We start from the raw sequence: 12,317 nt of genomic DNA, 5'->3' as shown, positions 1-12,317 counted from the left end.
GTAAGAAAGTTCGTACCAGCATCAACCAAGGGTCCATCCCTCTTAACCCAAAACAGGGGTCAAGCTCAGGTATAATTTCTCAACAGAATTAGCGCAATTTAGACTCTATATTGACCTTCTTTTAGTGTACATAATTATTTAAATTTAATCAATATATATATATATATATGTGTGATAACTTAGCCATGCATGCGGAATAGGAATAATTATGAAAAATGTTCATTCTTAAGCATATAGTAAGAAGACCGGTTGAACTGGGTAGATTGGGTACCTTTCCAATTCTATAACCTGACACTTACCCCAAATCTCTGGACCAGACCAACTTTTGGGCCCTTTTCTTAGGAATTGGGCCCACCCCTGGGTCCTAAGCCTATAATCCTAGGTGGCGACTCCAAACCCTTTTGCATGATATTGATCCCTGTATTGGACCATCATCAAATCCCCGTCTCAAATGATAAACTTTACACTCCTATGAAATAGGCCTCCACGTATCTCCCAAGGCGATACGGTGGTGCAGGGCCCATAGGTAAGCACACATGACACACCCCTCCCTCATGAAAGAGAAAATAGAGGAGAGAGGACAGAATGAATGTGAGTCCTTTTTTCTCCCTCCCCCAAAAGGAAGGGAAGAGAGATCTCATCTTTCGGCCGCTACCTTCACAGTTGGATAGATTGAAGGCACTCCAGGAAGGTCAGGAGAAACTCCTGAAGGGACAGGCGGCTATCCAGGAGACCCAGGCAAGCATGACCATAAATATGAATGATTTAGATAACACAATGTACACCGCCTCCAAGGACATAGGGGCAAGCATGAAACACCTTCAAGGGGAGGTGGATTTGGTGCCACCGATTTGACTACTATGACCACCACTTGGGTGTCAACTCGATGTCCCGGGAAAGAGAAGTGATTGACTTATATGAGGATCAATGGAACAGCTAGCCTGGGGTGGTGGTTCTTTTATATGATTTCTTCTCTTTTCTTTTTGTATCCATGGTTCTAGGAAATTATACTTTCTTTCCTTTATGATCTACTTTTCTCTTCTTTACTGTGATGTTGGAAATTCTCTCTGGTGTATGTAATTTTCTGTGATTATGCGGTTCTCTTTCCTATGTGAACCTTTTGGATATTCTCACTTTATGAATGCATCAAGAAAAAATTTTCACGTTTTATGTATTTCAAATTTTATATGATGTCTTTTATGTTTTTTCTCAACCCCTTGTCCTATTTTGATTTCTAAGAATTTAATCTCGCATACTATGTGTGATTAGAGCATCACGCTTTGATACCACCGTTGTGACGCCCTGTTTCCATAGAATCGGACCAATAATCAGGTTCCCTCTAGGTAACCCAAAACCACCAGGATCATTTGATACAATAACCACAGCACAGCAAGCCATAAGTAATCATAGAATATAATAATGTATTTCAATGGAAGTTTTGTCGCATATAAATACCTGTAAATCCACATATATTCTTGATACCTAAATTTTTATACGTAGTGTATTTACATGTGGGCCCGTAGGCATGATATTTACAAAAGAAATAGTAATTTAACTATCGAGAGTATAAAAGGGGTGTATACCAAAAGAATAAAAAAGAGAACAACAATTAGAGTTTGCTATTGTTACCCCATAATATAGCTCTCGCACTGGCAATCATCACTGTGATCAAATCCTTCTAGGACCCACCAATCCCCCACTGGAGTTTCATCGGTAGGACCTGACACAGCTTCCTCTACCGAGTAGCCTGCACAATCATCTAAAAAGGTGTATATACAAAGGGTGAGCTCACTAGCTCAGTAAATTACGCACAAAAGCAATTGCAATTCAAGTGATATTATATGCATGAGATTCATTTTAATCCTATTTCACCAAAGCAATCATTACTAGATCATAGGTTACATGCTACACACAACAACAATTGCATATACCTTGGGTATGAGAGGCATTCTCTATCCCACGATACGCTCATAGGATTATTGAAGAAGGCTAGCCGTGAGCACTCAGAAAAGTAAATCGTGGCCGAACCATAGCAGAAAATATAAGTAGTATGATTGGCCTTCTGAATATATCACCAAAGTTATCGACTATCTTAGTGATCAGTCGGGCGTACTTCTAACTACCACAGCAGTCCGTGACCGGTGCTTCCCCCAAGGGATAACCCAACACATAAGCCCCTATTGGGAAGGTTCGAAGCATGAGAAAATGTTAAATCCTAACCGCATGCTCCTATATGAGATAGAACGATCGCATAGTACCTTCGCGTCCCATACCATGACGTACCAATGCATTCATTTCCAAGCTAACTATGGAATCTATTCTAAAAATCCCACACATGTCCAAAAATCATCATCATCATAATCCAACATTTGATTAATCCATACTCATAATTCCAAACAAGTAACAAACATTTAGAAATTTAAGATACCACATATTCAATTCTAAATGCATTCAACAGTATTCAAGCATATGCATGAGAATGGCATTCGTAATGTCAAGTTATTAAATGAATGCATAAAATGTCAAAAACAATCCAAAAATAAGATCAAAGCCCTCTCCCCACTTACCTTTTATTGTAGGAAAATATGCACTCGCGGTACGGGTAAGATCCGAAGTCAAGATGAATGTCTCGAACCTAACACAAATAGGAATTTAGAATAAATCTATTTTGGAATTATAAAAAGATGTAAGATATGGACACTGCGTGTATAATAGCATGAAGAAGGTTGTCTACGAGTTTGAGTTCCATCGGAGCTCATTTGGGCTACAGTGGGTCATACAGATGGGTAGCAGTCTACCCAAACTGGTGGGTCATACCGGTGGGTCATACTGGTGGGTCAAGTACCTGTCGATTCTACCTACCGGTAGGCCCAAAGGAGACTGATGGGTCATATCGATAGGTCAGGTACCCACCGGTTCTACCCGTCGGTAGGCCCAGAGGAGACCAGTGAAGATTTGAGGAAGGGAAACAAAGATTTGGAGTTATTGAGATGACATTTTGAGTTTTGGAAGGAGGATCTCAAGTTTTGGGCTTTTTTGAGCTAAGGTATAATTTCATTCCCCAAACTTGATATTAACTTAGATCCATGAAATGATCAAGTAGATGAAGCCTAAAATGTGTGGGGAATGAAGTGGGAACAACCCCCTTGGGTTCCTAATAGATGGAATGAAGAAGGGAGGAAGAATAGAAAAACCCGCAGAATATTGACAGGTAGCATCGGCGGGTAGTCAGATCTACCAGAAGCCTAGATAAGACTAGGGGTCACACTGGCAGGTCTGACTACCCGCCGGTATTCTACGGGTTTTGTTGTTCTTCTTCCCCTTCTTCATTCCACCTCTTGGGAACCCAAGGGGGTTGTTCCCACTTTATTCCCCACTCATTTTAGGTTTCATCTACTTGATCATTTCATGGATCTAAGTTAATATCAAGGTTTGGGGAATGAAATAATACCTTAGCTCGAAAAACCCCAAAACTTGAGATCCTCCTTCCAAAACTCAAAATGTCACCTCAATAACTCCAAATCTTTGTTTCCCTTCCTCAAATCTTCAAGGAAATCACACAAGGGTTCCATTATCTCCTAGATTCAACCACACATAAAAGGGTTTCATCACATCTCAAGGGTTTTGGATGTTAGTTACCTCCAAACGCAATCTTAAGACACCGGGCACTATTCCGATGATGAAAAGGTAAGTCTCGGCTTCGAAAATCAAGGGGAAAGCCTTCTTCCCTCTTCCTCCTCTTCTTCTTCCTCTTTTCTCCCTCTTCTTTACTCCTCTCACCAAGTTACGGAAATCATAAATGGGAGAGAAAGAGAGACTTAAAGGCTATTTATACCTTGGCTAATAAATATCTTCTAAGGCCTGCTTGGTTTTGCCCATTTATGGACTAAAACACATTAAATCGCGATTCCACGTGAAATAGTCAATATTAACGGACACACGTGACTTCATTATGATGAGGAGGTTGGAATACACGTGCTCACCCAAGTTGGGCTTACTGGGGTCCACGGTACCCAAACAAGTGTGTCACACTATTAGGTCTCGCACCTATCAGTGACACCTACCAGTTGGCCAAAACAAAGCCAAGCTTGTTGTATTTTTGGGCGAAGTGGAATTTTACGCATATCTCGCTCTCGCTACTTGTTGTGGGCTAAGTTCTTATCATTCAAATATGATAATGTACCTTTCCTATTCATGCATGGCTTCGTGATACGTGCAAGGGTATGGCTTAGGTGTGCGAACCACATCGGGTACTGGCCCAATCTTGTCTAGCCACTCCGCATTTGACATCGCCCTTGTTATCATGTACCATAGGGCACCAGCATCAACCCTTTCTGGTTCAGACCCTACAAGACCAAATCGTATCAATCGGTCAATAAACCTGGTTTAAAAAGTAGGGCTCTACACCATAGGTCCCAATTGTGCTAACCGTTAGACACCTAAGATTAGATCGGCCTCAAAAGGGGTAAAACAAAAGTATCAATAATAATGGAATGTTTGAAGAGCTTAATTAGGAGATTTCGCACAATTCCCTCACTACAAATACGATCACCATTGCCGACTAATATAGTGAGGTTGGGGGCAAGTTCAGTAGCAAGTGCAAGGTTCTGGGCGATCTGGCTTTGGATGAAGTTAGGAATACTGCCACCATCTATCAGAATTTGTATGGGAGATCTAGCAATGGTCCCTAGCAACCGCACGGTTGTAGGGGAAGATTGGCCAGACATGGCATGATACGAAATCTCTATCGACTGAGTCGAGTCAACTAGAATGGCAACCTCGGTGTCCACTATTAGGTCTTTATTCAATAATCTGTGGGTGGGGGCTTGATGAGGCAAAATATGTCCCCTTCCTCAGCACGGCTGAAGTGTGTATGCAAACCTGAACAGGATTGACCCACTACCTCGGCCCTCCATCAGGCCGTGCAGCCACCTCGGCCCTCCATCAGGCCATGCTGCCACCTCGACCCTCCATCAGGCCGTGCTTCCACCTCGACCCTCCATCAGGCTATGCTGCCACCTCGGCCCTCCATCAGGCTATGTTACCGCGTCGACCCTCCATCAATCCGTGCTGTACCTCGACCCTCCATCAGTCCATGCTTCCACCTCCGCCCTCCATCAAGCCATGCTACCACCTTAGCATCTCATCAGGCCGTGCTGCCACCTCAGCCCTCCAGGCCGTGCTGCAAGTGACCTCGGCTCGACCGACCTATCACCTCAGCTCGGCACAGTCAAGTAATGCACCCGAAAATGTGAACACATCCACTCCTATATTCAAGGGACGTGATCCCTGATCATGGGGGTAGGACTCTATCCACTACACGTCATCAGAGGCATCCACCCCTCTCATGACTTACACCTCCGAGATTAATGGAGAATATTCCCAGAATATATCCTAGAACCCTGAATATTCCCAGAATCACAGTGCCACTCCCCTTAAGGACTCTACGCCTAAACTGGACTCTCCACAAATACCCCTCCTTCCTCTCCATCAGCAGCCTATAAATACCAAGGTAAGCCTCCATCATAGGGAATCGATCACTCACTCCTTTTACTGGAAAAGCTCTCTTGAGCATCTGCTATGGAAAGATCTGACTTAGGCATCAGAAAGTCCCCCATCGGGTCAGCCCGAATCTCCCTTATCATCTCTTCTATGCAGGTCAGCTGGAGCACTAGGAACTATAGGGAAGGTCATCCAGTCAATTTTTACCGCATCAGATTGGCGCCTCTATGAGAATAAGTTACAAAAAGTCACCTTGGACCAATGCAATTAAGGAGTGAGAAGGTCGTTTCTTCTACGACAACACGAGAGGGTAACACGACCTGATAGAGGGCCACCTGTACCACCACTGGCAAAGCAGGAGAATGTCCCAGCAGAGACCCCTCCACAAGGACCCCAGCAAACCAGGCCTGATGCGCAAGTTGCCCAAGGAGAGGGGGATCAGCGCGAGCAGAACCCTCAGCTATCTCGCCATGTCCCATCATCCTGGGTAACTCACCCAAACATGGAAGAGCAGATGCAGAGCCTACAGCTATAGGTGTTAGCGACAAACGCACTGGTGCGGGACTTCATACTTCAGTTCGGCTTGGCACTTCCAATGCCACGGACTAGTTCAGCTCAGCCGCCTAAGCCAGTTCCAGGCAGACAACTCAACGATGAATCTCCTGACAACAGTGTCACCCCTTAATCAACAGCAAGGAGGGGGTTGGCCAGAACGTCAAGTACTGTTCACTCGGTACCACCCCACTCTCCTATTGAGGGGCACAGGCAAGGTCCCGTTTCAGCCCAGAATTGGAGAGCTCATCGTTCCATGCGTCACTGGAGCTCAGAGACATATGATGTCCATAGATCCTCACGCCGGGTAGGAAGATGCCAGCAGTCTCCTCAAAGACTCACTAGAGGCGTGCATCCACATAGAGATGAATTAGAAAATTCTTAGAGGACAGCTCGGTGAGATCAATCCTATGGGGGTCTCACCCACCAGACCGACCAAAGGTTCACCACGGCAAGGTCAGGATCGACCTGGTGGTCACCAAGGTCGAGGAAGAAGCCCCAGAAGAGGTGAAAGGGCACGACGATCCCCAGATCACTGAGCTGAGGTGAGAAGGGACCACCTGGAGAGCCGCATCCAGTGCCTCACTGAGCGAGTAGAAGGAATGCAGAGGCAAAGGCGCCCAGTCAACGTAACTGTAATTCCAGCCCATAATGCACTATCCGACGAACTGATAGACGTTGAGCTGCCCTCAAATTTCGTGATACCCGTCTTCAATGGATATGACAGCACCACAGATCCCTATGATCATCTACTGCATTACAGCTCGGCCATGACGGTTCATGGTAGGTCAGACGCCGTTCTCTGTCTAGCCGACAGCCTCATTAAAAGGAGCAGCGTTGGTATGGATGTCGAACTTGTGGCCACGATCCATCCACAGTTATGAAGAGCTGACAAGAGCGTTCCTCACACATTTCCAAGCAAGTATGAAGTAGAAGCAAACTACACAAAATGTGATGAACATGAGGTAGGGAGCGAGAGAGACTATAAGAGAGTTCCTTACCCGATTCACCAAGGCAACACTGGAGGTAAAAAACCTACTGGAAGGAGTGGCGTATAGCAAGTTGTGCAATGGGATAATGCACCTTGATCTGGTCCAGTCTCTGGCCCTTGACTTACCAGAAACAATGCCCGAGCTGTTAAGACGATGTAATCAATTCACCAACATGGAGAAAGTCCTGGCCGCCAAAGGGATAGCTGACAGGGGTGATCAGTCAGAATAAGAGAAGAAAAGGACTCTAAGGCCTAGGGATGATTCCTGCGAGCCAAAGAAGAATAGAACAGATCAGCCGCTTGACACTAATGAACCCAAGCATTATGAACTTGATCGTTCCTGAACAAACCTGCTCTTAGAGATCTAGGATCAGAAGTATTTTCGCTGGCCTAGGCCAATGACGGCTAATCCAGAGGAGAGGAACCCCAACCGGTACTGACGATACCACCGAGACCATGGGCATGACACTGAAGACATCAATTCTCTGAAAAGGGAAATTGATGAGCTCATCAGGGCTGGATACCTTAACAAGTATTTGAAGCAGAAATATGGAGGGAACTGGCCCAAGCCAAAGAGAGATGATGCAAGGCCGAGCCGAGATAGGACTGAGCCACCGAAGGAACTAGTCGCTGACTGAGCTAACGCGTATGTTAACCAGCCAGTGGGTCCAACCATTCTAACAATCATGGGCGGACCCACAGCGAAATCAGTTAGAAAAGCCAAAGCACACGCAGCGTTCGTATGCATCACAGAACAGCTTGTCCAAGCCTTCGAAACGGATCCATTCATTACGTTCTCTGACAGAGATCTGGAAGAGTTGAACTGGCCTCACAACGACGATGTTGTAGTTCAATTAGTGGTGGCAAACCACCCCTTCCACAGGGTCCTAGTGGACACAGGAGCCTCCGTTGACCTCATGTCCTACGAAGCCTTCACAAAACTAGGGCTTGGCACTGGGACCCTAAAGCCAGCTCCAGGACCCTTGTACGGATTTTTAGGCACACCAACAGAGCTGGAAGGAGTTGTAGACTTGCCCGTAACCATTGGACAGGGAGCTCAGATAGCCACTACCATGGTTTCTTTTATGGTTGTCAAGATCGCCTCACCCTACAATGCAATCCTTGACCGACCTTGTCTCAATGGCCTTGGGGTGATTGTGTCCACTAAGCACATGACAGTCAAATTCCCCGCCAGCAATGGAGTTGGTGAATGCAAGTCCAGCTAGAAGGAATCCTGGGAATGCTATGCAAACTTCATAAAATCTATCAAGAAACCATGCTCGGGCCTAGCATGTACGGGATAGAAATTGCTGATTGCTGAGATGAAAGCCTCCTGACTCGAGCCGAGCCAGTAGAACAGCTGCTTACTGTCCCAGTCACTGAGGCCAGTAGACAGTGTTATCAGTAGATTGCATTGAAATCCCATCGATTAGGTGTTAGTCTTATAGATTTTATATTGTCAGTACCTTAGCTTCCATATCTCAGTTATTCAATTTTATTCACAGAGCGGATTAGATTCTATTTCGAAGCAATGTATTTGTCCCAAGTGCATACCACACATCAATATACTATGAAGCTTCTCCCAAATATCTGGATCTTCTAAGGAAACAAAGACCTTAACAACTAAGGCATAAAGACAGGCTACAGCTGGACAGCATCTAAGACCGAGCTACAGCTCGACATCATCTATGACTAAGGTACAAGCTCGGTAGTATCTAAGACTGTGCTCAAGCTCGGCACTATCAAGACCAGACCCTAGTTTGGCAACTCAAACCCTTATTAAGGCATGTAAGCCCGAGCCCCGGCTCGGCACATCAAGCCCTTACGCATTAAGGCATTCAAGCCTGAGCCTCAGTTCAGCACCTCAAGCCCTTACGCATTAAGGCATTCAACCCTGAGCCCCAGATTGACACCTCAAGCCCTTACGTATTAAAGCACACAAGCTAAAGCATGGTTCAACACCTTAAGCCCTTACACATTAAGGCACACAAGCCCTAGCACCGGCTCGGCACATCAAGCCTTTACACGTTAAGGCATTCAAGCCCGAGCCCCAGCTCGGCACCTCAAGTCCTTACGCATTAAGGCATTCAAGCCCGAGCCCTAGCTCCACACCTCAAGCCCTTATGCATTAAGGCACGGAAGCTAGAGCACAGCTCAACACTTCAAGCCCTTACACATTAAGGCATGCAAGCCCAAGCCCAGCTCAGTACCTCAAGTCCTTATGCATTAAGGCACACAAGCCAAAGCACGACTCAACACCTCAAGCCCTTACACATTAAGGCACGTAAGCCCGAGCCCTGGCTCGGCACATCAAGCCCTTACGCATTAAGGCATTTAAGCATGAGCCCTGGCTCGGCACCTTAAGCCCTTACGCACTAAGGCATGCAAGCCCGAGCCCCAGCTCGGCATATCAAGGCCTTACGCATTAAGGCATTCAAGCCCGAGCCCCAACTCGACACCTTAAGCCCTTACGCACTAAGACATGCAAGCCCAAACCCTGGCTCAGCACCTTAAGCCCTTACTCACTAAGGCATGCAAGCCCGAGCCCCAGCTCGGCACCTCAAGCCCTTACGCACTAAGGCATGCAAGCCTGTGCCCCAGCTTGGCACCTCAAGCCCTTACGCACTAAGGCACACAAGCCCGAGCCCCGACTCGACACTTCAAGCCCTTATGCACTAAGGCACGCAAGCCCGAGCCCTGGCTCGGTACCTTAAGCCCTTACGCACTAAGGCATGAAAGGCCGAGCCCTGGCTCGGCACCTCAAGCCCTTATGCACTAAGGCATGCAAGCCTGAGCCCTAGCTCGGCACCTCAAGCCCTTATGCACTAAGGCATGCAAGCTCGAGCCTCAGCTCAGCACCTCAAGCCCTTCTGCACTAAGACATGCAAGTCCAAGCCCAGCTCGGCACCTCAAGCCCTTACGCACTAAGGCATACAAGCCCGAGCCCCAGCTTGACACCTTAAGCCGTTATGCACTAAGGCATGCAAGCCCGAGCCCCAGCTCGGCACCTTAAGCCCTTACGCACTAAGGCATGTAAGCCCGAGCACCGGCTTGGCACCTCAAGCCCTTACGCACTAAGGCATGCAAGCCTGAGCCCAGCTCTATATGCACTAAGGCATGCAAACAGAGTATGGCTTGACACTTCAAGACCTTACGCATTAATTCATATAAGCTCAAACCCCGACTTGGCACTTCAAGACCTTACGCATTAAGGCATGTAAGTCCGAGCACGGCTCGGCTCCTTATGATCTTAGGCAATAAAGCATGCAAGCCCCAGCCACGACTCAGCACCACAAAAGACCTTAACGCAAGTCACATTAAAAGATTGAGCCCCAGCTTGGCACCCTTATGGCTAGTCCCAGGCTTAGCACCTCAAGATCTCATAAGCTAGACATAGAAGATCAATTCCGAGCTCAGATAGGGAATGGAGCCACACTCAGACAGCTGTACTGGTCCTTATTCTTCCAAAAGTTACTCATTTTGATCCAGCTCAAAGTACAAGAAAATAAATAAAGAAGCACAAGAATGCTGAGAGATGACATCAAAACAAATTTTTCATTCATCAAAAAAAGGGGAAAAATCCCTCAAAGTACATCACTCATGAAGGAGACACCTACATAAAAATATATATATATATATATATACAAGGCTAATCTCGGGGGGCTAATCCATGGGCCTAGCTCTTCACTTGGCTATCCTTTGAGTCGGATCACCTCTTTGCCAATGTCGATCGAGCTGTAGAGCTGCACCAAAGTGGCAAGGACAGGAACGCACTACTGATAGTCCATCAGATCGTAGCCTGGCATCTTACTCAGGATGAACCAGATGGCATCATCCAAGCCAACCTGAAACGAAGCAATGTCAACCAACTTCTAACAGGCCTAGGGGTTCAGCCACCTCTTTGACCTCTAGCTCGGCCCGATGTTGCCTTTCTAGCTCGCCAACCCTAGCTGCGAGCTCCTCCTCCTTGCGAGCGCCCTGAGTATCCGACAACTCATCTTAGAGAACATCATTCTCCTTCATCAAGTTGCTGTTGGCATTGAGCTGCTTAGAAACCTCTTGTTCCAACTTTTCAATTATCAACCCGACATCATTGGCACGGACCTCCTCAGATCGGGCCATTTTCTTCTCAACCTCCAGTTGGCCTGTGATCTTGTGCAGCTCTCCATGAAGGCGCTTTGCCTCCTTCACCTTTGAACAAGAGACAGCCACGTCCTCGAACCATTGAGCAGCCTTGGCAGAGAAAGTGAACCAATGCGTTTCGCATCGAATTAAATGCTCTAGCAGATCGATTCGAACTATTAGAGCGGGGGGCTAGTGATGAGGAAAAATATGTCCCCTTCCTCAGCATGGCTGAAGAGTGTATGCAAACCTGAACAGGACTAACCCACTACCTCGGCCCTCCATCAGGTCGTGCTGCCACCTCGGCCCTCTATCAGGCCGTGCTGCCGCCTTGGCCATCCATCAGGCCATGCTACCACCTCGGCCCTCCATCAAGCCGTGCTATCGACTAGGCCCTCCATCAGTCCGTGCTGCACCTCAGCCCTCCATCAGGCCGTTCTACCAGTCACCTCGGCTCCACCAACCTGTCACCTCAGCTCAGCACAGTCAAGTAATGCACCCGAAAATGTGCACACATCCACTCCTACATTCAAGGGACGTGATCCCTGATCATGGGGGCAGGACTCTATCCACTACACGTCATCAGAGGCGTCCACCCCTCTCATGACTTGCACCTCCGAGATCAATGGAGCATATTCCCAGAATATGCACTGGAACCCTAAATATTCCCAGAATCACAGTGCCACTCCCCTCAAGGACTTTACGCCTAAACTGGACTCTCCACAAACGCCCCTCCTTCTCTCTCCATCAGCAGCCTATAAATACCAAGGTAAGCCTCCATCATAGGGGATCGATCACTCACTCCTTTTACTAGAAAAGCTCTCCTGAGCATTTGTTGTGGAAAGATCTGACTTAGGCATCAGAGAGTCCCCCGTCGGGTCAGCCTGGCTCTCCCCTGTCATCTCTTCTGTGCAGGTCGGCTAGAGCACCAGGAATTACAGGGAAGGTCATCCGGTCAATTTTTACCACATCAGGGATCATCCTCATACTCCAGTATAAATAGTTGACAAGACTTACACCTATAACCGGGCGTGAACTTCTCATCGCAGTTGTAGTAAAGGCCCCTCTCCCTGCGACTCTGCATTTTCGTTGGGGTCAAGTGTCTATCAGAATTCGAGGACCAGAGGGGTTAACTAGGGTTGTTGTTGGC

This window comes from Macadamia integrifolia, chromosome 11, assembly GCF_013358625.1.
Source record: "Macadamia integrifolia cultivar HAES 741 chromosome 11, SCU_Mint_v3, whole genome shotgun sequence".
Lineage (NCBI taxonomy): Eukaryota > Viridiplantae > Streptophyta > Magnoliopsida > Proteales > Proteaceae > Macadamia > Macadamia integrifolia.
Note: the sequence above shows the minus strand (reverse complement) of the source record.